This window comes from Schistocerca nitens, chromosome 2 (assembly GCF_023898315.1).
Source record: "Schistocerca nitens isolate TAMUIC-IGC-003100 chromosome 2, iqSchNite1.1, whole genome shotgun sequence".
In the NCBI taxonomy this organism is placed as follows: Eukaryota; Metazoa; Arthropoda; class Insecta; order Orthoptera; family Acrididae; genus Schistocerca; species Schistocerca nitens.
In genome coordinates, this window is record NC_064615.1 from 1,144,029,751 (window position 1) to 1,144,049,882 (window position 20,132).

Sequence of the window (20,132 nt, forward strand, 5' to 3'; positions counted from 1 at the left end):
AGGAGGAATAATGCATCGGAAAAGAGATACTCGGAACCCCAAAGAAAATCCTATCGTTTCCGTAGAAACGTATCTCGATTTAGAAGGACAATGCAGGGAATCCAGAGTATTTCATATGGACGCAAATTGTGTGTTAATTTGTCAATGTGAGGGAGCGAGGGATGCAGTAAAGGAGGAATAATGCATCGGAAAAGAGATACTCGACTCCCAAAAGAAAATCCTATCGTTTCCGTAGAAACGTATCTCGATTTAGAAAGATATTGCAGGGAACCACAGTATTTCATATGGACGCAATTTGTGTGTTAATTCCTCAATGTGAGGGAGCGAGGGATGCAGTAAAGGAGGAATAATGCATCGGAAAAGAGATACTCGGAACCCCAAAGAAAATCCTATCGTTTCCGTAGAAACGTATCTCGATTTAGAAGGAGAATGCAGGGAATCCAGAGTATTTCATATGGACGCAAATTGTGTGTTAATTGGTCAATGTGAGGGAGCGAGGGATGCAGTAAAGGAGGAATAATGTATCGGAAAAGAGATACTTGGAACCCCAAAGAAAACCCTATCGTTTCCGTAGAAACGTATCTCGATTTAGAAGGACAATGCAGGGAATCCAGAGTATTTCATATGGACGCAAATTGTGTGTTAATTCGTCAATGTGAGGGAGCGAGGGATGCAGTAAAGGAGGAATAATGCATCGGAAAAGAGATACTCGGAACCCCAAAGAAAATCCTATCGTTTCCGTGGAAACGTACCTCGATTTAGAAGAACAATGCAGGGAATCCAGAGTATTTCATATGGACGCAAATTGTGTGTTAATTCGTCAATGTGAGGGAGCGAGGGATGCAGTAAAGGAGGAATAATGCATCGGAAAAGAGATACTCGGAACCCCAAAGAAAATCCTATCGTTTCCGTAGAAACGTATCTCGATTTAGAAGGACAATGCAGGGAATCCAGAGTATTTCATATGGACGCAAATTGTGTGTTAATTCGTCAATGTGAGGGAGCGAGGGATGCAGTAAAGGAGGAATAATGCATCGGAAAAGAGATACTCGGAACCCCAAAGAAAATCCTATCGTTTCCGTAGAAACGTGTCTCGATTTAGAAGGACAATGCAGGGAATCCAGAGTATTTCATATGGACGCAAATTGTGTGTTAATTTGTCAATGTGAGGGAGCGAGAGATGCAGTAAAGGAGGAATAATGCATCGGAAAAGAGATACTCGACTCCCAAAAGAAAATCCTATCGTTTCCGTAGAAACGTATCTCGATTTAGAAAGATATTGCAGGGAACCACAGTATTTCATATGGACACAAATTGTGTGTTAATTCGGCAATGTGAGGGAGCGAGGGATGCAGTAAAGGAGGAATAATGCATCGGAAAAGAGATACTCGGAACCCCAAAGAAAATCCTGTCGTTTCCGTAGAAACGTATCTCGATTTAGAAGGAGAATGCAGGGAATCCAGAGTATTTCATATGGACGCAAATTGTGTGTTAATTCGTCAATGTGACGGAGCGAGGGATGCAGTAAAGGAGGAATAATGTATCGGAAAACAGATACTTGGAACCCCAAAGAAAACCCTATCGTTTCCGTAGAAACGTATCTCGATTTAGAAGGACAATGCAGGGAATCCAGAGTATTTCATATGGACGCAAATTGTGTGTTAATTCGTCGATGTGAGGGAGCGAGGGATGCAGTAAAGGAGGAATAATGCATCGGAAAAGAGATACTCGGAACCCCAAAGAAAATCCTATCGTTTCCGTAGAAACGTATCTCGATTTAGAAGGATAATGCAGGGAATCCAGAGTATTTCATATGGACGCAAATTGTGTGTTAATTCGTCAATGTGAGAGAGCGAGGGATGCAGTAAAGGAGGAATAATGCATCGGAAAACAGATACTCGGAACCCCAAAGAAAATCCTATCGTTTCCGTAGAAACGTACCTTGATTTAGAAGAACAATGCAGGGAATCCAGAGTATTTCATATGGACGCAAATTGTGTGTTAATTCGTCAATGTGAGGGAGCGAGGGATGCAGTAAAGGAGGAATAATGCATCGGAAAAGAGATACTCGGAACCCCAAAGAAAATCCTATCGTTTCCGTAGAAACGTATCTCGATTTAGAAGGACAATGCAGGGAATCCAGAGTATTTCATATGGACGCAAATTGTGTGTTAATTTGTCAATGTGAGGGAGCGAGGGATGCAGTAAAGGAGGAATAATGCATCGGAAAAGAGATACTCGACTCCCAAAAGAAAATCCTATCGTTTCCGTAGAAACGTATCTCGATTTAGAAAGATATTGCAGGGAACCACAGTATTTCATATGGACGCAATTTGTGTGTTAAATCCTCAATGTGAGGGAGCGAGGGATGCAGTAAAGGAGGAATAATGCATCGGAAAAGAGATACTCGGAACCCCAAAGAAAATCCTATCGTTTCCGTAGAAACGTATCTCGATTTAGAAGGAGAATGCAGGGAATCCAGAGTATTTCATGTGGACGCAAATTGTGTGTTAATTGGTCAATGTGAGGGAGCGAGGGATGCAGTAAAGGAGGAATAATGTATCGGAAAAGAGATACTTGGAACCCCAAAGAAAACCCTATCGTTTCCGTAGAAACGTATCTCGATTTAGAAGGACAATGCAGGGAATCCAGAGTATTTCATATGGACGCAAATTGTGTGTTAATTCGTCAATGTGAGGGAGCGAGGGATGCAGTAAAGGAGGAATAATGCATCGGAAAAGAGATACTCGGAACCCCAAAGAAAATCCTATCGTTTCCGTGGAAACGTACCTTGATTTAGAAGAACAATGCAGGGAATCCAGAGTATTTCATATGGACGCAAATTGTGTGTTAATTCGTCAATGTGAGGGAGCGAGGGATGCAGTAAAGGAGGAATAATGCATCGGAAAAGAGATACTCGGAACCCCAAAGAAAATCCTATCGTTTCCGTAGAAACGTATCTCGATTTAGAAGGACAATGCAGGGAATCCAGAGTATTTCATATGGACGCAAATTGTGTGTTAATTCGTCAATGTGAGGGAGCGAGGGATGCAGTAAAGGAGGAATAATGCATCGGTAAAAGAGATACTCGGAACCCCAAAGAAAATCCTATCGTTTCCGTAGAAACGTATCTCGATTTAGAAGGATAATGCAGGGAATCCAGAGTATTTCATATGGACGCAAATTGTGTGTTAATTCGTCAATGTGAGGGAGCGAGGGATGCAGTAAAGGAGGAATAATGCATCGGAAAAGAGATACTCGGAACCCCAAAGAAAATCCTATCGTTTCCGTGGAAACGAACCTTGATTTAGAAGAACAATGCAGGGAATTCAGAGTATTTCATATGGACGCAAATTGTGTGTTAATTCGTCAATGTGCGGGAGCGAGGGATGCAGTAAAGGAGGAATAATGCATCGGAAAAGAGATACTCGGAACCCCAAAGAAAATCCTATCGTTTCCGTAGAAACGTATCTCGATTTAGAAGGACAATGCAGGGAATCCAGAGTATTTCATATGGACGCAAATTGTGTGTTAATTTGTCAATGTGAGGGAGCGAGGGATGCAGTAAAGGAGGAATAATGCATCGGAAAAGAGATACTCGACTCCCAAAAGAAAATCCTATCGTTTCCGTAGAAACGTATCTCGATTTAGAAAGATATTGCAGGGAACCACAGTATTTCATATGGACGCAATTTGTGTGTTAATTCCTCAATGTGAGGGAGCGAGGGATGCAGTAAAGGAGGAATAATGCATCGGAAAAGAGATACTCGGAACCCCAAAGAAAATCCTATCGTTTCCGTAGAAACGTATCTCGATTTAGAAGGAGAATGCAGGGAATCCAGAGTATTTCATATGGACGCAAATTGTGTGTTAATTGGTCAATGTGAGGGAGCGAGGGATGCAGTAAAGGAGGAATAATGTATCGGAAAAGAGATACTTGGAACCCCAAAGAAAACCCTATCGTTTCCGTAGAAACGTATCTCGATTTAGAAGGACAATGCAGGGAATCCAGAGTATTTCATATGGACGCAAATTGTGTGTTAATTCGTCAATGTGAGGGAGCGAGGGATGCAGTAAAGGAGGAATAATGCATCGGAAAAGAGATACTCGGAACCCCAAAGAAAATCCTATCGTTTCCGTAGAAACGTACCTTGATTTAGAAGAACAATGCAGGGAATCCAGAGTATTTCATATGGACGCAAATTGTGTGTTAATTCGTCAATGTGAGGGAGCGAGGGATGCAGTAAAGGAGGAATAATGCATCGGAAAAGAGATACTCGGAACCCCAAAGAAAATCCTATCGTTTCCGTAGAAACGTATCTCGATTTAGAAGGACAATGCAGGGAATCCAGAGTATTTCATATGGACGCAAATTGTGTGTTAATTCGTCAATGTGAGGGAGCGAGGGATGCAGTAAAGGAGGAATAATGCATCGGAAAAGAGATACTCGGAACCCCAAAGAAAATCCTATCGTTTCCGTAGAAACGTGTCTCGATTTAGAAGGACAATGCAGGGAATCCAGAGTATTTCATATGGACGCAAATTGTGTGTTAATTTGTCAATGTGAGGGAGCGAGAGATGCAGTAAAGGAGGAATAATGCATCGGAAAAGAGATACTCGACTCCCAAAAGAAAATCCTATCGTTTCCGTAGAAACGTATCTCGATTTAGAAAGATATTGCAGGGAACCACAGTATTTCATATGGACACAAATTGTGTGTTAATTCCTCAATGTGAGGGAGCGAGGGATGCAGTAAAGGAGGAATAATGCATCGGAAAAGAGATACTCGGAACCCCAAAGAAAATCCTGTCGTTTCCGTAGAAACGTATCTCGATTTAGAAGGAGAATGCAGGGAATCCAGAGTATTTCATATGGACGCAAATTGTGTGTTAATTCGTCAATGTGAGGGAGCGAGGGATGCAGTAAAGGAGGAATAATGTATCGGAAAACAGATACTTGGAACCCCAAAGAAAACCCTATCGTTTCCGTAGAAACGTATCTCGATTTAGAAGGACAATGCAGGGAATCCAGAGTATTTCATATGGACGCAAATTGTGTGTTAATTCGTCGATGTGAGGGAGCGAGGGATGCAGTAAAGGAGGAATAATGCATCGGAAAAGAGATACTCGGAACCCCAAAGAAAATCCTATCGTTTCCGTAGAAACTTATCTCGATTTAGAAGGATAATGCAGGGAATCCAGAGTATTTCATATGGACGCAAATTGTGTGTTAATTCGTCAATGTGAGAGAGCGAGGGATGCAGTAAAGGAGGAATAATGCATCGGAAAACAGATACTCGGAACCCCAAAGAAAATCCTATCGTTTCCGTAGAAACGTACCTTGATTTAGAAGAACAATGCAGGGAATCCAGAGTATTTCATATGGACGCAAATTGTGTGTTAATTCGTCAATGTGAGGGAGCGAGGGATGCAGTAAAGGAGGAATAATGCATCGGAAAAGAGATACTCGGAACCCCAAAGAAAATCCTATCGTTTCCGTAGAAACGTATCTCGATTTAGAAGGACAATGCAGGGAATCCAGAGTATTTCATATGGACGCAAATTGTGTGTTAATTTGTCAATGTGAGGGAGCGAGGGATGCAGTAAAGGAGGAATAATGCATCGGAAAAGAGATACTCGACTCCCAAAAGAAAATCCTATCGTTTCCGTACAAACGTATCTCGATTTAGAAGGATATTGCAGGGAACCACAGTATTTCATATGGACGCAATTTGTGTGTTAATTCCTCAATGTGAGGGAGCGAGGGATGCAGTAAAGGAGGAATAATGCATCGGAAAAGAGATACTCGGAACCCCAAAGAAAATCCTATCGTTTCCGTAGAAACGTATCTCGATTTAGAAGGAGAATGCAGGGAGTCCAGAGTATTTCATATGGACGCAAATTGTGTGTTAATTGGTCAATGTGAGGGAGCGAGGGATGCAGTAAAGGAGGAATAATGTATCGGAAAAGAGATACTTGGAACCCCAAAGAAAACCCTATCGTTTCCGTAGAAACGTATCTCGATTTAGAAGGATATTGCAGGGAACCACAGTATTTCATATGGACGCAATTTGTGTGTTAATTCCTCAATGTGAGGGAGCGAGGGATGCAGTAAAGGAGGAATAATGCATCGGAAAAGAGATACTCGGAACCCCAAAGAAAATCCTATCGTTTCCGTAGAAACGTATCTCGATTTAGAAGGAGAATGCAGGGAGTCCAGAGTATTTCATATGGACGCAAATTGTGTGTTAATTGGTCAATGTGAGGGAGCGAGGGATGCAGTAAAGGAGGAATAATGCATCGGAAAAGAGATACTAGACTCCCAAAAGAAAATCCTATCGTTTCCGTGGAGACGTATCTCGATTTAGAAAGATATTGCAGGGAACCACAGTATTTCATATGGACGCAATTTGTGTGTTAATTCGGCAATGTGAGGGAGCGAGGGATGCAGTAAAGGAGGAATAATGCATCGGAAAAGAGATACTTGGAACCCCAAAGAAAATCCTGTCGTTTCCGTAGAAACGAATCCCGATTTAGAAGGACAATGCAGGGAATCCAGAGTATTTCATATGGACGCAAATTGTGTGTTAATTCGTCGATGTGAGGGAGCGAGGAATGCAGTAAAGGAGGAATAATGCATCGGAAAAGAGATACTCGGAACCCCAAAGAAAATCCTACCGTTTCCGTAGAAACGTATCTCGATTTAGAAGGACAATGCAGGGAATCCAGAGTATTTCATATGGACGCAAATTGTGTGTTAATTCGTCAATGTGAGATAGCGAGGGATGCTGTAAAGGAGGAATAATGCATCGGAAAAGAGAAACTCGGAACCCCAAAGAAAATCCTATCGTTTCCGTAGAAACGTATCTCGATTTAGAAGAACAATGCAGGGAATCCAGAGTATTTCATATGGACACAAATTGTGTGTTAATTCGTCAATGTGAGGGAGCGAGGAATGCAGTAAAGGAGGAATAATGCATCGGAAAAGACATACTCTTAACCCCAAAGAAAATCCTATCTTATCCGTAGAAACGTATCTCGATTTAGAAGGACAATGCAGGGAATCCAGAGTACTTTATATGGACGCAAATTGTGTGTTAATTCGTCAATGTGAGGAAGCGAGGGATGCAGTAAACGAGGAATAATGCATTGCAAAAGAGATACTCGGAACCCCAAAGAAAATCCTATCGTTTCCGTAGAAACGAATCCCGATTTAGAAGGACAATGCAGGGAATCCAGAGAATTTCATATGGACGCAAATTGTGTGTTAATTTGTCAATGTGAGGGAGCGAGGTATGCAGTAAAGGAGGAATAATGCATCGGAAAAGAGATACTCTTAACCCCAAAGAAAATCCTATCTTATCCGTAGAAAGGTATCTCGATTTAGAAGGACAATGCAGGGAATCCAGAGTATTTCATATGGACGCAAATTGTGTGTTAATTCGTCAATGTGAGGGAGCGAGGGATGCAGTAAAGGAGGAATAATGCATCGGAAAAGAGATACTCGGAACCCCAAAGAAAATCCTATCGTTTCCGTAGAAACGAATCCCGATTTAGAAGGACAATGCAGGGAATCAAGAGAATTTCATATGGACGCAAATTGTGTGTTAATTTGTCAATGTGAGGGAGCGAGGTATGCATTAAAGGAGGAATAATGCATCGGAAAAGAGATACTCGGAACCCCAAAGAAAATCCTATCGTTTCCGTAGAAACGTATCTCGATTTAGAAGGACAATGCAGGGAATCCAGAGTATTTCACATGGACGCAAATTGTGTGTTAATTGGTCAATGTGAGGGAGCGAGGGATGCAGTAAAGGAGGAATAATGTATCGGAAAAGAGATACTTGGAACCCCAAAGAAAATCCTATCGTTTCCGTAGAAACGTATCTCGATTTAGAAGGACAATGCAGGGAATCCAGAGTATTTCATATGGACGCTAATTGTGTGTTAATTCGTCAATGTGAGGGAGCGAGGGATGCAGTAAAGGAGGAATAATGCATCGGAAAAGAGATACTCGGAGCCCCAAAGAAAATCCTATCGTTTGCGTAGAAACGTATCTCGATTTAGAAGGACAATGCAGGGAATCCAGAGTATTTCATATGGACACAAATTGTGTGCTAATTCGTCAATGTGAGGGAGCGAGAAAAGCAGTAAAGGAGGAATAATGCATCGGAAAAGACATACTCTTAACCCCAAAGAAAATCCTATCTTATCCGTAGAAACGTGTCTCGATTTAGAAGAACAATGCAGGGAATCCAGAGTAATTCATATGGACACAAATTGTGTGTTAATTCGTCAATGTGAGGGAGCGAGGAATGCAGTAAAGGAGGAATAATGCATCGGAAAAGACATACTCTTAACCCCAAAGAAAATCCTATCTTATCCGTAGAAACGTATCTCGATTTAGAAGGACAATGCAGGGAATCCAGAGTATTTCATATATACGCAAATTGTGTGTTAATTCGTCAATGTGAGGGAGCGAGGGATGCAGTAAAGGAGGAATAATGCATCAGAAAAGAGATACTCGGCACCCCAAAGAAAATCCTATCGTTTCCGTAGAATCGAATCCCGATTTAGAAGGACAATGCAGGGAATGGAGAGAATTTCATATGGACGCAAATTGTGTGTTAATTTGTCAATGTGAGGGAGCGAGGTATGCAGTAAAGGAGGAATAATGCATCGGAAAAGAAATACTCGGAACCCCATAGAAAATCCTATCGTTTCCGTAGAAACGTATCTCGATTTACAAGGACAATGCAGGGAATCCCGAGTATTTCATATGGACGCATATTGTGTGTTAATTCGTCAATGTGGGGGAGCGAGGGATGCAGTAAAGGAGGAATAATGCATCGGAACAGAAATACTCGGAACCCCAAGGAAAATCCTACCGTGTCCGTAGAAACGTATCTCGATTTACAAGGACAATGCAGGGAATCCAGAGTATTTCATATAGACGCAAATCGTGTGTTAATTCCTCAATGTGAGGGAGCGAGGGATGCAGTAAAGGAGGAATAAAGCATCGGAAAAGAGATACTCGGAACCCCAAAGAAAATCCTATCGTTTCCGTAGAAACGTATCTCGATTTAGAAGGAGAATGCAGGGAATCCAGAGCATTTCATATGGACGCAAATTGTGTGTTAATTGGTCAATGTGAGGGAGCGAGGGATGCAGTAAAGGAGGAATAATGTATCGGAAAAGAGATACTTGGAACCCCAAAGAAAACCCTATCGTTTCCGTACAAACGTATCTCGATTTAGAAGGACAATGCAGGGAATCCAGAGTATTTCATATGGACGCAAATTGTGTGTTAATTCGTCAATGTGAGGGAGCGAGGGTTGCAGTAAAGGTGGAATAATGCATCGGAAAAGAGATACTCGGAACCCCAAAGAAAATCCTATCGTTTCCGTAGAAACGTATCTCGATTTAGAAGGATAATGCAGGGAATCCAGAGTATTTCATATGGACGCAAATTGTGTGTAATTCGTCAATGTGAGGGAGCGAGGAATGCAGTAAAGGAGGAATAATGCATCGGAAAAGAGATACTCTTAACCCCAAAGAAAATCCTATCTTATCCGTAGAAACGTATCTCGATTTAGAAGGACAATGCAGGGAATCCAGAGTATTTCATATGGACGCAAATTGTGTGTTAATTCGTCAATGTGAGGGAGCGAGGGATGCAGTAAAGGAGGAATAATGCATCGGAAAAGAGATACTCGGAACCCCAAAGAAAATCCTATCGTTTCCGTAGAAACGAATCCCGATTTAGAAGGACAATCAGGGAATCCAGAGAATTTCATATGGACGCAAATTGTGTGTTAATTTGTCAATGTGAGGGAGCGAGGTATGCAGTAAAGGAGGAATAATGCATCGGAAAAGAGATACTCGGAACCTCAAGGAAACTCCTACCGTTTCCGTAGAAACGTATCTCGATTTAGAAGGACAATGCAGGGAATCCAGAGTATTTCATATAGACGCAATTTGTGTGTTAATTCTTCAATGTGAGGGAGCGAGGGATGCAGTAAAGGAGGAATAATGCATCGGAAAAAAGATACTCGGAACCCCAAAGAATATCCTATCGTTTCTGTAGAAACGTATCTCGATTTAGAAGGACAATGCAGGGAATCCAGATTATTTCATATGGACGCAAATTGTGTGTTAATTCGTCAATGTGAGGGAGCGAGGGATGCAGTAAAGGAGGAATAATGCATCGGAAAAGAGATACTCGGAACCCCAAAGAAAATCCTATCGTTTCCGTAGAAACGAATCCCGATTTAGAAGGACAATCAGGGAATCCAGAGAATTTCATATGGACGCAAATTGTGTGTTAATTTGTCAATGTGAGGGAGCGAGGTATGCAGTAAAGGAGGAATAATGCATCGGAAAAGAGATACTCGGAACCCCAAAGAAAATCCTATCGTTTCCGTAGAAACGTATCTCGATTTACAAGGACAATGCAGGGAATCCAGAGTATTTCATATGGACGCAAATTGTGTGTTAATTCGTCAATGTGAGGGAGCGAGGGATGCAGTAAAGGAGGAATAATGCATCGGAAAAGAGATACTCGGAACCCCAAGGAAACTCCTACCGTTTCCGTAGAAACGTATCTCGATTTAGAAGGACAATGCAGGGAATCCAGAGTATTTCACATGGACGCAAATTGTGTGTTAATTGGTCAATGTGAGGGAGCGAGGGATGCAGTAAAGGAGGAATAATGTATCGGAAAAGAGATACTTGGAACCCCAAAGAAAATCCTATCGTTTCCGTAGAAACGTATCTCGATTTAGAAGGACAATGCAGGGAATCCAGAGTATTTCATATGGACGCTAATTGTGTGTTAATTCGTCAATGTGAGGGAGCGAGGGATGCAGTAAAGGAGGAATAATGCATCGGAAAAGAGATACTCGGAGCCCCAAAGAAAATCCTATCGTTTGCGTAGAAACGTATCTCGATTTAGAAGGACAATGCAGGGAATCCAGAGTATTTCATATGGACACAAATTGTGTGTTAATTCGTCAATGTGAGGGAGCGAGAAAAGCAGTAAAGGAGGAATAATGCATCGGAAAAGACATACTCTTAACCCCAAAGAAAATCCTATCTTATCCGTAGAAACGTGTCTCGATTTAGAAGAACAATGCAGGGAATCCAGAGTAATTCATATGGACACAAATTGTGTGTTAATTCGTCAATGTGAGGGAGCGAGGAATGCAGTAAAGGAGGAATAATGCATCGGAAAAGACATACTCTTAACCCCAAAGAAAATCCTATCTTATCCGTAGAAACGTATCTCGATTTAGAAGGACAATGCAGGGAATCCAGAGTATTTCATATATACTCAAATTGTGTGTTAATTCGTCAATGTGAGGGAGCGAGGGATGCAGTAAAGGAGGAATAATGCATCAGAAAAGAGATACTCGGCACCCCAAAGAAAATCCTATCGTTTCCGTAGAATCGAATCCCGATTTAGAAGGACAATGCAGGGAATGTAGAGAATTTCATATGGACGCAAATTGTGTGTTAATTTGTCAATGTGAGGGAGCGAGGTATGCAGTAAAGGAGGAATAATGCATCGGAAAAGAAATACTCGGAACCCCATAGAAAATCCTATCGTTTCCGTAGAAACGTATCTCGATTTACAAGGACAATGCAGGGAATCCCGAGTATTTCATATGGACGCATATTGTGTGTTAATTCGTCAATGTGGGGGAGCGAGGGATGCAGTAAAGGAGGAATAATGCATCGGAACAGAAATACTCGGAACCCCAAGGAAAATCCTACCGTGTCCGTAGAAACGTATCTCGATTTACAAGGACAATGCAGGGAATCCAGAGTATTTCATATAGACGCAAATCGTGTGTTAATTCCTCAATGTGAGGGAGCGAGGGATGCAGTAAAGGAGGAATAAAGCATCGGAAAAGAGATACTCGGAACCCCAAAGAAAATCCTATCGTTTCCGTAGAAACGTATCTCGATTTAGAAGGAGAATGCAGGGAATCCAGAGCATTTCATATGGACGCAAATTGTGTGTTAATTGGTCAATGTGAGGGAGCGAGGGATGCAGTAAAGGAGGAATAATGTATCGGAAAAGAGATACTTGGAACCCCAAAGAAAACCCTATCGTTTCCGTACAAACGTATCTCGATTTAGAAGGACAATGCAGGGAATCCAGAGTATTTCATATGGACGCAAATTGTGTGTTAATTCGTCAATGTGAGGGAGCGAGGGTTGCAGTAAAGGAGGAATAATGCATCGGAAAAGAGATACTCGGAACCCCAAAGAAAATCCTATCGTTTCCGTTGAAACGTATCTCGATTTAGAAGGATAATGCAGGGAATCCAGAGTATTTCATATGGACGCAAATTGTGTGTTAATTCGTCAATGTGAGGGAGCGAGGAATGCAGTAAAGGAGGAATAATGCATCGGAAAAGAGATACTCTTAACCCCAAAGAAAATCCTATCTTATCCGTAGAAACGTATCTCGATTTAGAAGGACAATGCAGGGAATCCAGAGTATTTCATATGGACGCAAATTGTGTGTTAATTCGTCAATGTGAGGGAGCGAGGGATGCAGTAAAGGAGGAATAATGCATCGGAAAAGAGATACTCGGAACCCCAAAGAAAATCCTATCGTTTCCGTAGAAACGAATCCCGATTTAGAAGGACAATCAGGGAATCCAGAGAATTTCATATGGACGCAAATTGTGTGTTAATTTGTCAATGTGAGGGAGCGAGGAATGCAGTAAAGGAGGAATAATGCATCGGAAAAGAGATACTCGGAACCTCAAGGAAACTCCTACCGTTTCCGTAGAAACGTATCTCGATTTAGAAGGACAATGCAGGGAATCCAGAGTATTTCATATAGACGCAATTTGTGTGTTAATTCTTCAATGTGAGGGAGCGAGGGATGCAGTAAAGGAGGAATAATGCATCGGAAAAAAGATACTCGGAACCCCAAAGAATATCCTATCGTTTCTGTAGAAACGTATCTCGATTTAGAAGGACAATGCAGGGAATCCAGATTATTTCATATGGACGCAAATTGTGTGTTAATTCGTCAATGTGAGGGAGCGAGGGATGCAGTAAAGGAGGAATAATGCATCGGAAAAGAGATACTCGGAACCCCAAAGAAAATCCTATCGTTTCCGTAGAAACGAATCCCGATTTAGAAGGACAATGCAGGGAATCCAGAGAATTTCATATGGACGCAAATTGTGTGTTAATTTGTCAATGTGAGGGAGCGAGGTATGCAGTAAAGGAGGAATAATGCATCGGAAAAGAGATACTCGGAACCCCAAAGAAAATCCTATCGTTTCCGTAGAAACGTATCTCGATTTACAAGGACAATGCAGGGAATCCAGAGTATTTCATATGGACGCAAATTGTGTGTTAATTCGTCAATGTGAGGGAGCGAGGGATGCAGTAAAGGAGGAATAATGCATCGGAAAAGAGATACTCGGAACCCCAAGGAAACTCCTACCGTTTCCGTAGAAACGTATCTCGATTTAGAAGGACAATGCAGGGAATCCGGAGTATTTCATATAGACGCAATTTGTGTGTTAATTCTTCAATGTGAGGGAGCGAGGGATGCAGTAAAGGAGGAATAATGCATCGGAAAAAAGATACTCGGAACCCCAAAGAATATCCTATCGTTTCTGTAGAAACGTATCTCAATGTAGAAGGACAATGCAGGGAATCCAGAGTATTTCATATGGACGCAAATTGTGTGTTAATTGGTCAATGTGAGGGAGCGGGGGATGCAGTAAAGGAGGAATAATGTATCGGAAAAGAGATACTTGGAACCCCAAAGAAAATCCTTTCGTTTCCGTAGAAACGTATCTCGATTTAGAAGGACAATGCAGGGAATCCAGAGTATTTCATATGGACGCAAATTGTGTGTTAATTCGTCAATGTGAGGGAGCGAGGGATGCAGTAAAGGAGGAATAATGCATCGGAAAGGAGATACTCGGAACCCCAAAGAAAATCCTTTCGTTTCCGTAGAAACGAATCCCGATTTAGAAGGACAATGCAGGGAACACAGAGTATTTCATATGGACGCAATTTGTGTGTTAATTCGTCAATGTGAGGGAGCGAGGGATGCAGTAAAGGAGGAATAATGCATCGGAAAAGAGATACTCCGAACCCCAAAGAAAATCCTATCGTTTCCATAGAAACGTATCTCGATTTAGAAGGACAATGCAGGGAATCCAGAGTATTTCATATGGACGCAAAATGTGTGTTAATTCGTCAATGTGAGGGAGCGAGGGATGCAGTAAAGGAGGAATAATGCATCGGAAAAGAGATACTCGGAACCCCAAAGAAAATCCTATCGTTTCCGTAGAGACGTATCTCGATTTAGAAGGACAATGCAGGGAATCCAGAGTATTTCATATGGACGCAAATTGTGTGTTAATTCGTCAATGTGAGGGAGCGAGGGATGCAGTAAAGGAGGAATAATGCATCGGAAAAGAGATACTCGGAACCCCAAAGAAAATCCTATCGTTTCCGTAGAAACGTATCTCGATTTAGAAGGACAATGCAGGGAAACAGAGTATTCCATATGGACGCAAATTGTGTGTTAATTCGTCAATGTGAGGGAGCGAGGGATGCAGTAAAGGAGGAATAATGCATCGGAAAAGAGATACTCGGAACCCCAAAGAAAATCCTATCGTTTCCGTAGAATCGAATCCCGATTTAGAAGGACAATGCAGGGAATGGAGAGAATTTCATATGGACGCAAATTGTGTGTTAATTTGTCAATGTGAGGGATCGAGGTATGCAGTAAAGGAGGAATAATGCATCGGAAAAGAAATACTCGGAACCCCATAGAAAATCCTATCGTTTCCGTAGAAACGTATCTCGATTTACAAGGACAATGCAGGGAATCCCGAGTATTTCATATGGACGCATATTGTGTGTTAATTCGTCAATGTGGGGGAGCGAGGGATGCAGTAAAGGAGGAATAATGCATCGGAACAGAAATACTCGGAACCCCAAGGAAAATCCTACCGTGTCCGTAGAAACGTATCTCGATTTACAAGGACAATGCAGGGAATCCAGAGTATTTCATATAGACGCAAATCGTGTGTTAATTCTTCAATGTGAGGGAGCGAGGGATGCAGTAAAGGAGGAATAATGCATCGGAAAAGAGATACTCGGAACCCCAAAGAAAATCCTATCGTTTCCGTAGAAACGTATCTCGATTTAGAAGGAGAATGCAGGGAATCCAGAGCATTTCATATGGACGCAAATTGTGTGTTAATTGGTCAATGTGAGGGAGCGAGGGATGCAGTAAAGGAGGAATAATGTATCGGAAAAGAGATACTTGGAACCCCAAAGAAAACCCTATCGTTTCCGTACAAACGTATCTCGATTTAGAAGGACAATGCAGGGAATCCAGAGTATTTCATATGGACGCAAATTGTGTGTTAATTCGTCAATGTGAGGGAGCGAGGGTTGCAGTAAAGGAGGAATAATGCATCGGAAAAGAGATACTCGGAACCCCAAAGAAAATCCTATCGTTTCCGTAGAAACGTATCTCGATTTAGAAGGATAATGCAGGGAATCCAGAGTATTTCATATGGACGCAAATTGTGTGTTAATTCGTCAATGTGAGGGAGCGAGGAATGCAGTAAAGGAGGAATAATGCATCGGAAAAGAGATACTCTTAACCCCAAAGAAAATCCTATCTTATCCGTAGAAACGTATCTCGATTTAGAAGGACAATGCAGGGAATCCAGAGTATTTCATATGGACGCAAATTGTGTGTTAATTCGTCAATGTGAGGGAGCGAGGAATGCAGTAAAGGAGGAATAATGCATCGGAAAAGAGATACTCGGAACCCCAAAGAAAATCCTATCGTTTCCGTAGAAACGAATCCCGATTTAGAAGGACAATCAGGGAATCCAGAGAATTTCATATGGACGCAAATTGTGTGTTAATTTGTCAATGTGAGGGAGCGAGGTATGCAGTAAAGGAGGAATAATGCATCGGAAAAGAGATACTCGGAACCTCAAGGAAACTCCTACCGTTTCCGTAGAAACGTATCTCGATTTAGAAGGACAATGCAGGGAATCCAGAGTATTTCATATAGACGCAATTTGTGTGTTAATTCTTCAATGTGAGGGAGCGAGGGATGCAGTAAAGGAGGAATAATGCATCGGAAAAAAGATACTCGGAACCCCAAAGAATATCCTATCGTTTCTGTAGAAACGTATCTCGATTTAGAAGGACAATGCAGGGAATCCAGATTATTTCATACGGACGCAAATTGTGTGTTAATTCGTCAATGTGAGGGAGCGAGGGATGCAGTAAAGGAGGAATAATGCATCGGAAAAGAGATACTCGGAACCCCAAAGAAAATCCTATCGTTTCCGTAGAAACGAATCCCGATTTAGAAGGACAATCAGGGAATCCAGAGAATTTCATATGGACGCAAATTGTGTGTTAATTTGTCAATGTGAGGGAGCGAGGTATGCAGTAAAGGAGGAATAATGCATCGGAAAAGAGATACTCGGAACCCCAAAGAAAATCCTATCGTTTCCGTAGAAACGTATCTCGATTTACAAGGACAATGCAGGGAATCCAGAGTATTTCATATGGACGCAAATTGTGTGTTAATTCGTCAATGTGAGGGAGCGAGGGATGCAGTAAAGGAGGAATAATGCATCGGAAAAGAGATACTCGGAACCCCAAGGAAACTCCTACCGTTTCCGTAGAAACGTATCTCGATTTAGAAGGACAATGCAGGGAATCCGGAGTATTTCATATAGACGCAATTTGTGTGTTAATTCTTCTATGTGAGGGAGCGAGGGATGCAGTAAAGGAGGAATAATGCATCGGAAAAAAGATACTCGGAACCCCAAAGAATATCCTATCGTTTCTGTAGAAACGTATCTCAATTTAGAAGGACAATGCAGGGAATCCAGAGTATTTCATATGGACGCAAATTGTGTGTTAATTGGTCAATGTGAGGGAGCGAGGGATGCAGTAAAGGAGGAATAATGTATCGGAAAAGAGATACTTGGAACCCCAAAGAAAATCCTTTCGTTTCCGTAGAAACGTATCTCGATTTAGAAGGACAATGCAGGGAATCCAGAGTATTTCATATGGACGCAAATTGTGTGTTAATTCGTCAATGTGAGGGAGCGAGGGATGCAGTAAAGGAGGAATAATGCATCGGAAAGGAGATACTCGGAACCCCAAAGAAAATCCTTTCGTTTCCGTAGAAACGAATCCCGATTTAGAAGGACAATGCAGGGAACACAGAGTATTTCATATGGACGCAATTTGTGTGTTAATTCGTCAATGTGAGGGAGCGAGGGATGCAGTAAAGGAGGAATAATGCATCGGAAAAGAGATACTCGGAACCCCAAAGAAAATCCTATCGTTTCCATAGAAACGTATCTCGATTTAGAAGGACAATGCAGGGAATCCAGAGTATTTCATATGGACGCAAAATGTGTGTTAATTCGTCAATGTGAGGGAGCGAGGGATGCAGTAAAGGAGGAATAATGCATCGGAAAAGAGATACTCGGAACCCCAAAGAAAATCCTATCGTTTCCGTAGAGACGTATCTCGATTTAGAAGGAAAATGCAGGGAATCCAGAGTATATCATATGGACGCAAATTATGTGTTAATTCGTCAATGTGAGGGAGCGAGGGATGCAGTAAAGGAGGAATAATGCATCGGAAAAGAGATACTCGGAACCCCAAAGAAAATCCTATCGTTTCCGTAGAAACGTATCTCGATTTAGAAGGACAATGCAGGGAAACAGAGTATTCCATATGGACGCAAATTGTGTGTTAATTCGTCAATGTGAGGGAGCGAGGGATGCAGTAAAGGAGGAATAATGCATCGGATAAGCGATACACGGAACCCCAAAGAAAATCCTATCGTTTCCGTAGAAACGTATCTCGATTTAGAAGGACAATGCAGGGAATCCGGAGTATTTCATATAGACGCAATTTGTGTGTTAATTCTTCAATGTGAGGGAGCGAGGGATGCAGTAAAGGAGGAATAATGCATCGGAAAAAAGATACTCGGAACCCCAAAGAATATCCTATCGTTTCTGTAGAAACGTATCTCAATGTAGAAGGACAATGCAGGGAATCCAGAGTATTTCATATGGACGCAAATTGTGTGTTAATTGGTCAATGTGAGGGAGCGGGGGATGCAGTAAAGGAGGAATAATGTATCGGAAAAGAGATACTTGGAACCCCAAAGAAAATCCTTTCGTTTCCGTAGAAACGTATCTCGATTTAGAAGGACAATGCAGGGAATCCAGAGTATTTCATATGGACGCAAATTGTGTGTTAATTCGTCAATGTGAGGGAGCGAGGGATGCAGTAAAGGAGGAATAATGCATCGGAAAGGAGATACTCGGAACCCCAAAGAAAATCCTTTCGTTTCCGTAGAAACGAATCCCGATTTAGAAGGACAATGCAGGGAACACAGAGTATTTCATATGGACGCAATTTGTGTGTTAATTCGTCAATGTGAGGGAGCGAGGGATGCAGTAAAGGAGGAATAATGCATCGGAAAAGAGATACTCCGAACCCCAAAGAAAATCCTATCGTTTCCATAGAAACGTATCTCGATTTAGAAGGACAATGCAGGGAATCCAGAGTATTTCATATGGACGCAAAATGTGTGTTAATTCGTCAATGTGAGGGAGCGAGGGATGCAGTAAAGGAGGAATAATGCATCGGAAAAGAGATACTCGGAACCCCAAAGAAAATCCTATCGTTTCCGTAGAGACGTATCTCGATTTAGAAGGACAATGCAGGGAATCCAGAGTATTTCATATGGACGCAAATTGTGTGTTAATTCGTCAATGTGAGGGAGCGAGGGATGCAGTAAAGGAGGAATAATGCATCGGAAAAGAGATACTCGGAACCCCAAAGAAAATCCTATCGTTTCCGTAGAAACGTATCTCGATTTAGAAGGACAATGCAGGGAAACAGAGTATTCCATATGGACGCAAATTGTGTGTTAATTCGTCAATGTGAGGGAGCGAGGGATGCAGTAAAGGAGGAATAATGCATCGGAAAAGAGATACTCGGAACCCCAAAGAAAATCCTATCGTTTCCGTAGAATCGAATCCCGATTTAGAAGGACAATGCAGGGAATGGAGAGAATTTCATATGGACGCAAATTGTGTGTTAATTTGTCAATGTGAGGGATCGAGGTATGCAGTAAAGGAGGAATAATGCATCGGAAAAGAAATACTCGGAACCCCATAGAAAATCCTATCGTTTCCGTAGAAACGTATCTCGATTTACAAGGACAATGCAGGGAATCCCGAGTATTTCATATGGACGCATATTGTGTGTTAATTCGTCAATGTGGGGGAGCGAGGGATGCAGTAAAGGAGGAATAATGCATCGGAACAGAAATACTCGGAACCCCAAGGAAAATCCTACCGTGTCCGTAGAAACGTATCTCGATTTACAAGGACAATGCAGGGAATCCAGAGTATTTCATATAGACGCAAATCGTGTGTTAATTCTTCAATGTGAGGGAGCGAGGGATGCAGTAAAGGAGGAATAATGCATCGGAAAAGAGATACTCGGAACCCCAAAGAAAATCCTATCGTTTCCGTAGAAACGTATCTCGATTTAGAAGGAGAATGCAGGGAATCCAGAGCATTTCATATGGACGCAAATTGTGTGTTAATTGGTCAATGTGAGGGAGCGAGGGATGCAGTAAAGGAGGAATAATGTATCGGAAAAGAGATACTTGGAACCCCAAAGAAAACCCTATCGTTTCCGTACAAACGTATCTCGATTTAGAAGGACAATGCAGGGAATCCAGAGTATTTCATATGGACGCAAATTGTGTGTTAATTCGTCAATGTGAGGGAGCGAGGGTTGCAGTAAAGGAGGAATAATGCATCGGAAAAGAGATACTCGGAACCCCAAAGAAAATCCTATCGTTTCCGTAGAAACGTATCTCGATTTAGAAGGATAATGCAGGGAATCCAGAGTATTTCATATGGACGCAAATTGTGTGTTAATTCGTCAATGTGAGGGAGCGAGGAATGCAGTAAAGGAGGAATAATGCATCGGAAAAGAGATACTCTTAACCCCAAAGAAAATCCTATCTTATCCGTAGAAACGTATCTCGATTTAGAAGGA